The sequence below is a fragment of the Octopus bimaculoides genome, chromosome 1 (assembly GCF_001194135.2).
Source record: "Octopus bimaculoides isolate UCB-OBI-ISO-001 chromosome 1, ASM119413v2, whole genome shotgun sequence".
Lineage (NCBI taxonomy): Eukaryota > Metazoa > Mollusca > Cephalopoda > Octopoda > Octopodidae > Octopus > Octopus bimaculoides.
This window is the reverse complement of record NC_068981.1, coordinates 109,925,361-109,937,222: the sequence shown is the minus strand read 5'-3', so window position 1 is coordinate 109,937,222 and position 11,862 is coordinate 109,925,361. Positions and strand designations below refer to the sequence as shown.

At 34.4% G+C, this 11,862-nt stretch overlaps 2 protein-coding genes across 3 annotated transcripts in view; one reads left to right on the top strand and one right to left on the bottom strand.

Annotated features, from left to right (window-relative positions):
* LOC106881422 (nucleoporin NUP188) overlaps positions 1-11,862 on the top strand; it is a 465,305-nt gene that overhangs the window by 191,453 nt on the left and 261,990 nt on the right. The gene's annotated exons all lie outside the window — the stretch shown is intronic.
* The window catches only part of LOC128248326 (histone-lysine N-methyltransferase SETMAR-like), a 124,876-nt gene that overhangs the window by 63,203 nt on the left and 49,811 nt on the right, over positions 1-11,862 (bottom strand). Inside the window, exon 2 of one of the 2 annotated variants that reach the window (XR_008264563.1) lies at positions 10,025-11,195. The exons of the other annotated variant lie outside the window; for it this stretch is intronic. The gene's annotated coding sequence lies outside the window, so the exon portion shown is untranslated. Of the gene's footprint in view, positions 1-10,024; positions 11,196-11,862 lie in introns of those variants that run through there. 2 annotated transcript variants of the gene reach the window in all.

The window sequence follows — 11,862 nt, the reverse complement described above, 5'->3', positions numbered from 1 at the left end:
TCATGCTTCACCACCTCATCCCAAGTCTTCCTGGGTCTACCTCTTCCACAGGTTCCCTCAACTGCTAAGGTGTGGCACTTTTTCACACAGCTATCCTCATCCATTCTTACCACATGACCATACCAGCGCAATCGTTTCTCTTGCACACCACAACTGATGCTTCTTAGGTTCAACTTATCTTTCTAAGTACTTACACTCTGTTGAGTATACACACTGACATTACACATCCATTGGAGCATACTGGCATCATTCCTTGCAAGCTTACGCATGTCCTCAGCAGTCACGGCCCATGTTTCACTGCCATGTAGCATGGCTGTTCGTACACATGCGTCATACAGTCTGCCTTTTACTCTGAGCGAGAGGCCCTTTGTCACCAGCAGAGGTAAGAGCTCTCTGAACTTTGCCCAGGCTATTCTTGTTCTAGCAGCTACACTTTCAGCGCATCCTCCCCCACTACTAACTTGGTCACCTAGTTAACGGAAGCTATCAACTACCTCTAGTTTTTCTCCCTGGAATGTGGCAGAAGTTGTTTTCTTCACATTTTCAGTGTTTATTGCTCCTGAACATCTGCCACATGCAAAAACTAACTTCCTAGTTAGCCTCCTTTGATATTTATGTACCTCTTATGTGTCCATAGCTTACACTGGGTACATCTTATAGAGTTTCTACCTATGCCTTTTCTACAGATCGAGCAGAGCCATCTACCTGAAGAGGTTTGTGTTTTGTCCAAGGTCATCAACATAGAGGAGCTCCCAGGAGCATCCTGTCTTGAATTCCTCTGTTATTGCTTGGAGGACTATGATGAATAGGAGGGGGCTGATGACTGAACCTTAGTGGACCCCTACTTCTACCCAGAATTCTTCATTGTACTCGTTGCCAACCTTCACCTTACTGACAGCGTCTCTGTACATGGCTCGCACATCTCTCACTAACCAATCTTCTATCCCTAGTTTCCTCATTGACCACCAGATAAGGGGTCAGGGGACCCTGTCAAAGGCTTTCTCCATGTCAACGAAAGCCAGGTACAGAGGTTTATCTTTGGCTAGGTATTTCTCCTGCAGCTGTCTTACCAGAAATATAGAATCAGTGGTGCTTTTCCCTGGCACGAACCCAAACTGCATCTCATCTAAGCTGACTCGCTCCCTAATTAGTTGGGCTATGACCCTCTCCATGACTTTCATTACCTGATCCAACAACTTGATGCCTCTGTAATTATTCATATCTAAAGCCTCACTTTTACCCTTGTAGCAGTTGACTATGGTGCTGCTACACCAGTCATTGGTATCAGTCACCTTGTTAACAATATGGGTGACTAGGCTATAGCCAACACTGCCAGATATTTTGAGCATCTCTGCAGTGATTCCTGATGGGCCGGGGGCTTTCCCTGTCTTCATACTCTTAATTGCTTTATCTACCATGGTACTGTGAACTCGGATAGCTGGTCCCTCTGTTGGGTCGACATTCAGCAGACTCTCTTTCTCCCATTCATTCTCTTTACTGAGCAACCTTTCATAGTGGCAGTTCAATGAATGAAAATAAACAAAATATGTTGGTGGTATTTCTAACAAATGAAATATTTTTATCTTTACTCCTAACACTATCATGGGTCAGTATGTACCAAACTACAAAAGCATAGCTATTCCACTCATTTAATATTATATGATGTTGTAGTCACTGTCAATTAAATCCACTTATATCTGACGTAACCGATTTTCATGTATTTGTTTTACAAAGACATGTAATGGAATTATTAATTCCTGAATTTCTACAGGAAAACCTTTTGTGGAAGATTTGAGTAGTCTTTAAGTAATGTATAAACACTGTTTCTTTTTATGCTCTGATCAAATTTATATCCTGGAACTAGCTAATGGCTCCTTAAGTTCAAAAATTATCTGATCCATTGGTATCTTTCTTCATTACAAGAACCATATCTACAACCTATGTCGTGGCAAAATCATATTTGTCTATTCAGCTAAGTAGTAAATACCTAATTCACATCACCTGTATCATTCTAGCATAGGAATGGCATTTAATTATAATTTACTGAAAATTTCTATAGTTTCTGGTAATACAATTTGAAATCTACACCAAAGATCATATACTGTAGAAAGTCAATCATTCACTAAGGTTTCTTGAAGTCTGAGGTTGTGGATATGCAACCTGTAAATATTACCAAATAGGTATAAATTAAAAGAACCATTGTATATACACTGTATATACCTTTTTCGTGGACTTTCATTAGAAGTTAAATTTTACTCATTACTTTAGTTTTTATTTATTTATTCATTAATTCATTTTACTTGCTGAATCTGGAATAAGAGACAGTGCCTATGTCTCTTGCAGGCTTTCCATGAAAGTGAGATTGATGCCTTTAATATGTTCCATTTAAACTGTTGCAGGAAAGACATGGAGGAGATTCCAAAGGGCTAATGTTCTGGGATGAAAGAAATGGGCAGGAAGAAATGAACATAGTTACTAGTGTGGAGCTGGGAAAGTTGGATGCAGTAAGAGTAATGAGAGATGGAGAGATGACTGAGACAGCAGGAGCCTGAGTGCTGGAGGTGTGAGAATAGCTAGCTCCTAAGAGCAGAAAGGGAAGGCAGTATGCCTTTGGACCAGAGGCTGGAGTATATCTGTTAATGATTGAATGGCTCTTCTCCTGGTGTAGTCTAGGATGTTTGGGTGCTTAATAGTAGCACTGTCCCAGATGTGGATACAGTACACTATTGTCAATTTCACTTAAGCTTTGTCAAGTGTTAGCAGCTATTGTGGGCTGAAACATCTGATTCTGAAGAAAAAAGCTAGTTTTTCGGATGTGGTCTTAGCTATGCTAAGGATGTACTTTTGCCAGTTGAGATTTTCAGTGATAATCAGGCTCAAGAGCTTTAGATGAATGTCACACGTATTTAACCCTTTAGTATTCAGATTACTGTGTCAAAAGTAATGCTTATTTATTAACATTGTTTTCAATTAATCATGCATTACCTCATAGCTTCAAGATTTCAGTGATGTGATTGCTCATTTGTAGAAGAACATTGTCAGGGAAGTGTAAGAGGCTAGATCTGGTCAATTTGAACATAAAACAAGTAGAAATATTTTGGCCAGATATGGTCAGTTTAAATGCTGTTAATCTAAATATGAATAATGCTTGAGATTTTTTGCCGTTAAAAGAGACGTGGTTATCTTAACTCCCACAGGAGTGCATTCTTGAGGTCCCTTTTATGGAATCAATACACTTATTTGATGTAGGAGTTGTATGTGGATGATGCATGGTATAGAAAACATAGCAAGAAATGAGGTTATCTTTTTTAGTTATTTATCTCTAAGCTGCAAGATAACACATGATTAACCCTTTTGTTACCATATTTCTACCGAGACACTGTGTTTCTTTGAATTAATTTTAAATATAACAAAGAATTTAGTGAAAAAAAATTAGTTATCATTAAGCTAGTGTTAGGAACATGACTAAAGTTTGGCAGAAGATTCTAATTCAGAACTTTTGAAAACAAGATGTTTGTACTACAGAGCCAGAGGTGGTTTTAGCCGAGTTGGTATCGAAAGGGTTAATTTTAAAAATGTGAGTAAATAGCCATTACATTTGACAGTAATCTGAATGTTAAAAGGTTAATATATATTTTACTTTTTGCTAGTTGTTTAGTAGGTTATGTGAATTTGCTATATGGATTCAATATCTATATCCAGTATGAAATCTATACATAGTGCCTTATATTTACTGTAAAAATGATGTTGAATAGTTTGCTTACGTTATACATATATAAGCAAAAGCTTTGAGGAATAATTTTATATTGTATTATATATCATAGTGTGTGAGTATTATGGAGAAATAGTTGTATTAATATTCTATAGAAATCTTTCTCTTACTGTCTTTTCATATATTATTACAGTTTTTGAAAACTTATTTTAATATATATTCCTATGTTCCCACATTACTATGCTGTGTTGTATTAATCCTTACAAATATGTATACCAGTGGATTTAATGTGTTAAAGGGACAGTAACTTGCAGATATAGATATTATTTCCAACTATTATCATTTAGTCTTCTCTTTCTGAAACCTGTGTGAAGTGGATTATTTGAAAGCTGTGACAAGCACAGCATTTATCACAGTTTACAATAAGTTAAAACTTTATTTATTTTATATTGTTGTTCTTATTTTCATTGTTATTTTCTTTTGAGAATCAATTTTCTTGACAAATTGTATTGAAATTGAATATAAATTGGTCAGATGTCTATGGTTCTTTAGTACACTATGAGTTAAAGAAGGTTGACTAATAAGAGCTTTTTACAAACAAACTAACAATCTGACGATATGTGGGGTAACATTCAATGGATATGCTGGGCGGCAACACCCTGATGAATTCCATGGTGTGCATGAGGGGCAGGTTATGTCTTTGGATTTCAAAGAATGAAGAGGGAACAAAGCTCATGGAGTTCCTCGTTGTTAATGAACTGACAATTTGCAACACTAATTTCAGAAAATCAGCTTGTTGCCTAATCACTTATCAATTAGGCAACTACACAAACCAGTAGTATTTCATTTTCTCTTGCAAATTAGATAGACAGATGGTTGTGAATTCTAAGTCCAGTGTAATTGTATTAAAAATATGCTAAATGATAATGTTGAAAAAAAAAGTGGATGGGGCCACTAGGTTTTGATAAATAGTGAGATTTGTCAATTAGTTTAGCTCATTTCTTTCAAATCTCTTGATAAAATTATTGATCATTATTTATATCTTGTGAGTTTGCTTCACAGCTTTTCAGCAATGCTCACGCTTGACACCTTACCACATAAAATACTCTCACAATGTCTTTTCCTCGTTCAAACCAGTGTGTCATTAGGCCTTACCCATTTTTTCCTTTTTTTTTTTTGTCACCTAGTCTCATTTCTATTGATAACCTCTGTTTCTCAAGCTTCCTTCTGTGTCAAGAAATTATCATGACTAACCACACATCAGTTTTAAGCTAACTCCTGCCCAACAATGACACTTCATGCATTGAGTACATATCAAATTTTATTAAACTTGACCAATATTTTTCAAGCAATGAACAATTTTCACCAAAACAGTGATATAATCTGTCAGCTTGGGACTTATTGCAAAGCTGCATCATAAACAACATTTTCTGTCTTTCCATTCAAGGGTCAGTACAATTTTTTTTCTATCTAGCCTCTCTCTCTTTCTCTCTCTCTCTCTCGATTGTTTTCAACCATCACCATCACAACTGCCGTATACATACCATTCAGACTTCTGACACCACCATCATCAGTACCTTTGACTTCACTGCCTTCTCCTCCACGACCATCACCACTTCTTTCACATCACTTACTATCACTGTCATCCCTGACTGCCACAGCTACCACCACCATCATCACCATTGCCTCCAGCTTTATCACAACTACAGCTCATTATTACTCTCACCCCAACATGAGGAATAGTTGAAGTGTTATTGAATAGTGAGAGAGGGGGTCAAAGTGTAACACATTGAAACAGAAATTCGTTTTGGCATTTATTATTATAGATGACTGATTTCCTAGATGGAATACTTTCATTTAGATATTATTTCTACAACATTCCTTCCTGAGAATTGGAAAAGCATCCTCTTTGGTCTAAACTGAGTATATTTCTTAATGCTATTCTCTTAAAGGAGATGCCTTCACCATTAAGTTGTTGCTTAGTTCCAGGTCAGCTCTGACTGACCAGACTTATCAAAAATATTTAAGCCATGATCACTATCGGAATAGAATATCTTAATATGCATTTATTGGTTAAAAAACAACTTTTGCAAAAAATCATATCATCTCCTAGAAAGGCTTAACCAATTTCCCTACACTATAGTCTCAATATTCAGGGTTCCTGTGTTTGCCCCCAACTCATTTTCTAGCATTCTATGTTCTTCTTTTGTTACCTGTCCCTACACTTTCTATTATGGCGTGAGTGGGAAAACAGATCAAAGATGGCAAGACAGCCAGTTGTTAGGGGCAAGTCATCTGCACATTATAGGAGAATTCAATTATGTTTGTTAATTTGTTTTAAAAATACCCAGGAAGTTAACAAGTTTCTGGAATTTTTATAATTTGTAAGAAATTTTGAGAAAATAGAAATAGACACAACTTGGCATTTCTTGAGTTTAAGATATCACTTTTACTTTTGTCATTCAGCATTTTGTATTATTTTGTTTGTTGTGTGCCAACAATTAATTTGAAAAATCTGCATTGCTGTTTATGTTTTATACAAACATGCACATGCACACAAATTCTCTCTGTCACACACACACATACACACACAAATATAGCCTTTATTAGAGATACTACATTACATGTTTTAACTAAGTAGTTTTATCAATTGTTGTTGAAATAGCTGTAATGAGGTATCTCTAAAAAAGATGGTAATAGTCCTATGTCCATATTATGCATTGAGTAGTTTTCAATGTATAATAGATGCATATGCATGAGACAAAAACAAATGTGATGTCCTAAACTCAAAGATTGCTCATTAGATTTTGCAGTGAAGCACGAAATTTATAACAGAAAGAAAAGAAAATACTGAAAACAAATAAGATGCCTGTTTTCAGGGGTTACATATTACAAAAATTACATTTATATTATTAAATACTAGTGTACCTGTACCTGAAATGATAGCCTGAAAATGATACAGAAAATAAGATTAAAATAAAAACATTACGACCTTTATCTCAGTAATTGCTTCAACACCATGTTTCTAGTGAAAACCCTACCAACAATGAGTTCACCTTGATTTGGATGGTCCGTTTCAGTATTAACCATTATTCTTCCATTCTTCTCCTCAATGTTCTTTCTCTTTAGATTTCTCTCCTTTGTACTGTTTCATCTTGTTGCCTTTGCGATGCTCTCATTCTTAGATATTCTCTCCTCGCTGCTGCTTGCTCTTCTGTTTCATCTTGATGCTTTTGCTCTGCTCTCTCTCTCTTTGGATATCTTTCTTTTGTGCTTCTTTTCATTTTGACGTCTTCGAGCCTGTCTTCTTGTGCTCATCTCTCGTGTCTCACTTCTTGTGAGCGATTTAATAACCTTAATGTATTGCTTAATCTTCTTGCATCCAGTTCTTCTTGAGTGAGACTGGCTGTTCTTCGCCTTTGTCTCTCTCTGGCTAAGCATCACCTTCTGTCTGATTCATTCTCCAAGGCTAATGCAGAATTGCACCTCTCCTGGAAAAATGCATTGTTTTGAAAAAAAAAATAATTATGCACTTCTACGTTTTAGATGTTGAATATATTTTAGATGTCAGAGATTACGAATATGCAAAAAAAAAAAAATTTAGATAGATATGAATGTCTTCCTGGGGCTGAAAACAATAGTAACACCGTCTTCTGTAGGACCGCCACATTTAGTTGGCAAATATGTTTTATGAATAAATGGATAGGGATAAATAGATAGACTGACAAATAAATAAATGGATGAAAAGGTTCAAAACTTAAAATTGGGGGAGGGGGTGAAATTTGAGCCCCTTATTAAACTTTATAACATTAATTATTAAACATTAATGTTTGTTTCTCATAAAATGGTGTATTAGTAAACAAAATCAAAATTTTAAATTTGGGGGTGGTGAAATTTAAAAAAAAATTTTTTCCTTTGCATATTCGTAATCTCCAACATCTAAAACATAGGAATCCAAAAATATTTTTCAAGGAGAATTACAATTCTGCATTAGCCCCCATTCTCCATAGCAGGTGGATGAATATACACGGAACTCAAACTTCAAAACAAATCAGTGTATTTGTGTGTGTGTGTGTGTGTGAGTACATAACTATACAAAGTCCAAAATTACACAGGATTACATTAATGGCATACACACAGAGACTTATTTTTTTTCCAGCAACATCTACATGTTCTCTATCTTTGCCTGTCTCTGTCTCTCTTTTTTTCACTCTCTTTACTGCTTGAAACAGACAAAGATCTTGAAGACAAGCTTCACTGCCTTAGCAAAATTCTTCATTCAAAAATATTTACAAATATCCCAGTATTGGCAAGTATTTGTAAATATTTATAATTTACCTTCCTTTTATATTTAGCTTTCTTTAAACAGACAATATTATCAAGCTTTCTTTTAAAAGACAATATTTTAAGTCTACGACTTAAAAATTACTACTTATTTACTTATCATATATTTGCATGAAAATGTTGTTGTTGAGAGAGAAAGAGAGTGTATGTATGTGTGCCTCTGTAGATAGATAGAGAGAGAAAGAGAGAAAGGCAGCGTTCATCAATAACAATGAAAAGGTTTTTGTTGAGAGAGAGAGAGAGAGCGAGAAGCACTGTTTGATACCACTCCCTCTCTTAATTGTTATTACCATTTTGTCTTGTCTTTTGTTTTACTCTTACTTAACTCTACTACTCCCTCATTGCATGATTTTGAACAAACTTACAAACAAGCTCATTATTATAATAGATATAATTATGTCTCTGTGATCCCAAAAGAGTTGCTACACTTCATTGTAAACAAATATTTTTTATTGTTATAAGATGGATAATGAAGGTTGTGTACAAGTTACATTGTTAAAGTGATTAAGCATAAAGATTAGGGTAAAATTTGTTGTAAAATGCTTATATCCTGAATACAAAGATAGAACGTACATAAGTGTATTTACTGGTAATTAAACACAAATGATACAAATATTACAACCTTGTGGAAACATTGTAAATTTGTAGAAAATCATTTAAGTGAATTCAATGAAAAATAAAATAAATTAAACAGGCATAATTGTGAACAGAAACTTATTGTATCAGGTTCTGTTACAATTCATTGACATTAAGCTTTTGGATACTCCAAGATTTAGTTATACTACCAACATTTTTCTGTCTCTGTACTAATTACCTGCTTTGCTATTTCTTCTGGCAGGCCACTCTCCTTTGCAGATGCTACTTCTCTACGTGCTCTGATACCTTTTAATAAGCAAGCAGCACCTTCACTCACATTAGATCTCCACATTGACTATATACTACTTCCATGAATAAAATCTTTGAAAACATCCCTATAAACATGGGAATTTGATCTTTTTCAACAGCAGTAAAATACAGTCAATACACATTATTCTCAAACACAATACTACCCCTTTTCAGCTTATGAACAACTGGCAACTACAACCTTCACAAACCTCACAGAGATTATGAAGGCTAATTCAAATGATAGACCTTATAATGTCTAATTAGCTTCCATGGTGATTACATATCTATAACATTACCAAAACTGCATTCCAAATGCTAGGCCTTCTCTTTAACACCAAAAATGACTTCAACTCTAATGAGATACTGAGTCTGTACAAAATACATGTTCTTTTGGGCCTCTCAGTTTGCAAGATTATGTACCACAGATTCACATACCACTCCTCATGCCATTTGTGTCTCACTCTGAAAACACTGAATTAAAACTGCAGAAACAAGTCTGGAATTCTTTCCTTCTCTCTGTATCCGCTGAATATCAGCTGCATCAACCCCGTAGGGCACTGCCCTTTTTCTCAAAACCAAAAACCCTGTCTCAGGAATTTAGAAAGTTATGATATTTTCATGTTATATTTTGAAGATTTCTCCAGACTGTTGGAAGACAAGGATCACTCAACTACATTGAGGGGTACTTAATATAAAATTGAGGACCTACCAAAGTTAATGGGAAATAAAAATTCTTAGTCTCACATGAGGAAAACATGTCTCGGTTGCAACTGCTTATGGCAAAAGCCTTCTAATTTTGTCCACTTTGTCATTTCTCTTTTGTTTGTTTCTCATAGCGATTAGTCACTGTGACTATTATATTGAACACTTGACTTAGTATAAACAAGAGTAAATAGTCAGTGAATTTTGAGCCGTTATGATAACATTATGAGGTTCAGTTTATTTTTAAAATTTTCATTCCATAAACTTTCTGAAATCATTTCAACATTGCATTTACTACTGCATTTGAGTAAATCTGAGCAGTTCTGGGTGTTGTGGTAACATATAACCACAACTCATTTTTTAATGTACCGATCAAAACACTTCATAGCTTATTCAAAGCAACATTGGAAGTTTGCATATCCCAAATTCCACCTAACTCTCTCACTTATTTCCCTTAGAATCAACTTAAGAACTTTTACATGGTCACTTAACCTGCTAGAAGTAACAGCCAAATCTTTTTCAGATTACATCCTACCATTTTCAGTAAGGGCACATGTATTATTTTCATTTTAATACACAGATCTGGTTCTTAGAATTCATTTAATAAATAAATTTTATAGTATTATATATATTTCTTATAATCATTGTGTGTGTCACTTTTCTGTTTTTATATGTTTGTGCCAGGTCATTTGAATGAATGAATGATAACTTTGCCAACCTGGGCATTGTATTCAGTCAACTGTGGGAGGGTGCAATAGAAGCTGATAGAAGCAGACAACTATACAAACCAATTCATTCTCTGCCCAGTGTAGAAAAATTAATGATTCTGATAAATGAATTGCATAATTTCAAATCAAAGAGATTAAACTAGTTTGAATCAAAGTTCAGCACAGAAGTTGTTTATTTAATGATCAGTAAATTCCTCTCCAGTAACTGCAACTGGTAATACCTCTACTTTCTAAGTCCATTAATATTGACACTAATGTCACTAACACAGTGTAATATTTCTTCCACCTCATCTCTTTCTCTTCTACTCTCCTCTCTTTCTCTCACATATTCTATACACTCTTTTACTGCAATAGTCAATACAATACTAGTTCTCATTTTAACAGTTTAAAATGAAATTGCAGCAATCCCATACACTATATGTTCTTACATTAAGACCTGCCCTCTTAACTCTACATTGCTAAGTGGTGCAGTTGGTTTGAAAAAAGGTGTGACATTTCTGAAAATAAATTATAAACCAAAACATATATCTGAACATTTCAATTGAAATTAGCTATATTTTAATATCTCTTCAACTTTGATATAATAGTGAAAACTGTTCTCTTAGCTATCAATGCCAAGTATTTCTCACTTACATATATTCCTAATTTCATGTTCTAGGAGCCATAATCTGAATTATGATGTCTTCAAAATTCACTCTTTCTGGTTGACTTTTGACATTTTCAATTTATACATTTGGTGCCAAAGTCTGTTTAGAGTTTGTAGGCAGCTTTTGCTTTCATTATTGTAGATTTATTAAAATGGTGTTGGTTATTTGATAATGCTCCTGAAAAGTAAGAGTAATAGAGGAATACTGAATGACATTATATATTGGTGTATTGAATCAATATTAGAAAATTCCTTATATTCCCTTTCTATCAATGTAAAGACAGAATCTCCACACAAGAAAGAATCAACAAGGAGAATCTTTTCATAGAGAAATTCCAACCATTTCTTAACACACAAACCCCTCAGTAACCTTATTTCTCTAGGAACAGACATAAACTTCTTGTTGACAAAGAGTTCATAACTCCAACTAAAGAGATTTGTCTCCCCTTACACACACTTCCTGCTTTGACATCACACTTCCTGCTTTGACACCACACTTCCTGCTTTGACACCACACTTCCTGCTTAACACATAAACCTTTAGCTACTTTTTTAAACCTAACAACTCTCAATTTTCATGCATCCTTATTTTTCCAACTATTATCTACATGGATTACCATTGAACTTTAAAAGCTCAAAGACAATATAATGTATTGGTATATTTATTTTTTTATATATTTTTTTTTCAATTTTTACTTTTTTGTAAAAAACATTTTCATTCTCCCTCTTCTTGAAAATTTGCCATGCAATTAAAGCCGGTTAGAAATCTATATTAAAATATACTTTCAGTTTAGCATTCTGCCTTATTATTATTTTTCATTTTCCTATATATATATATATATATAT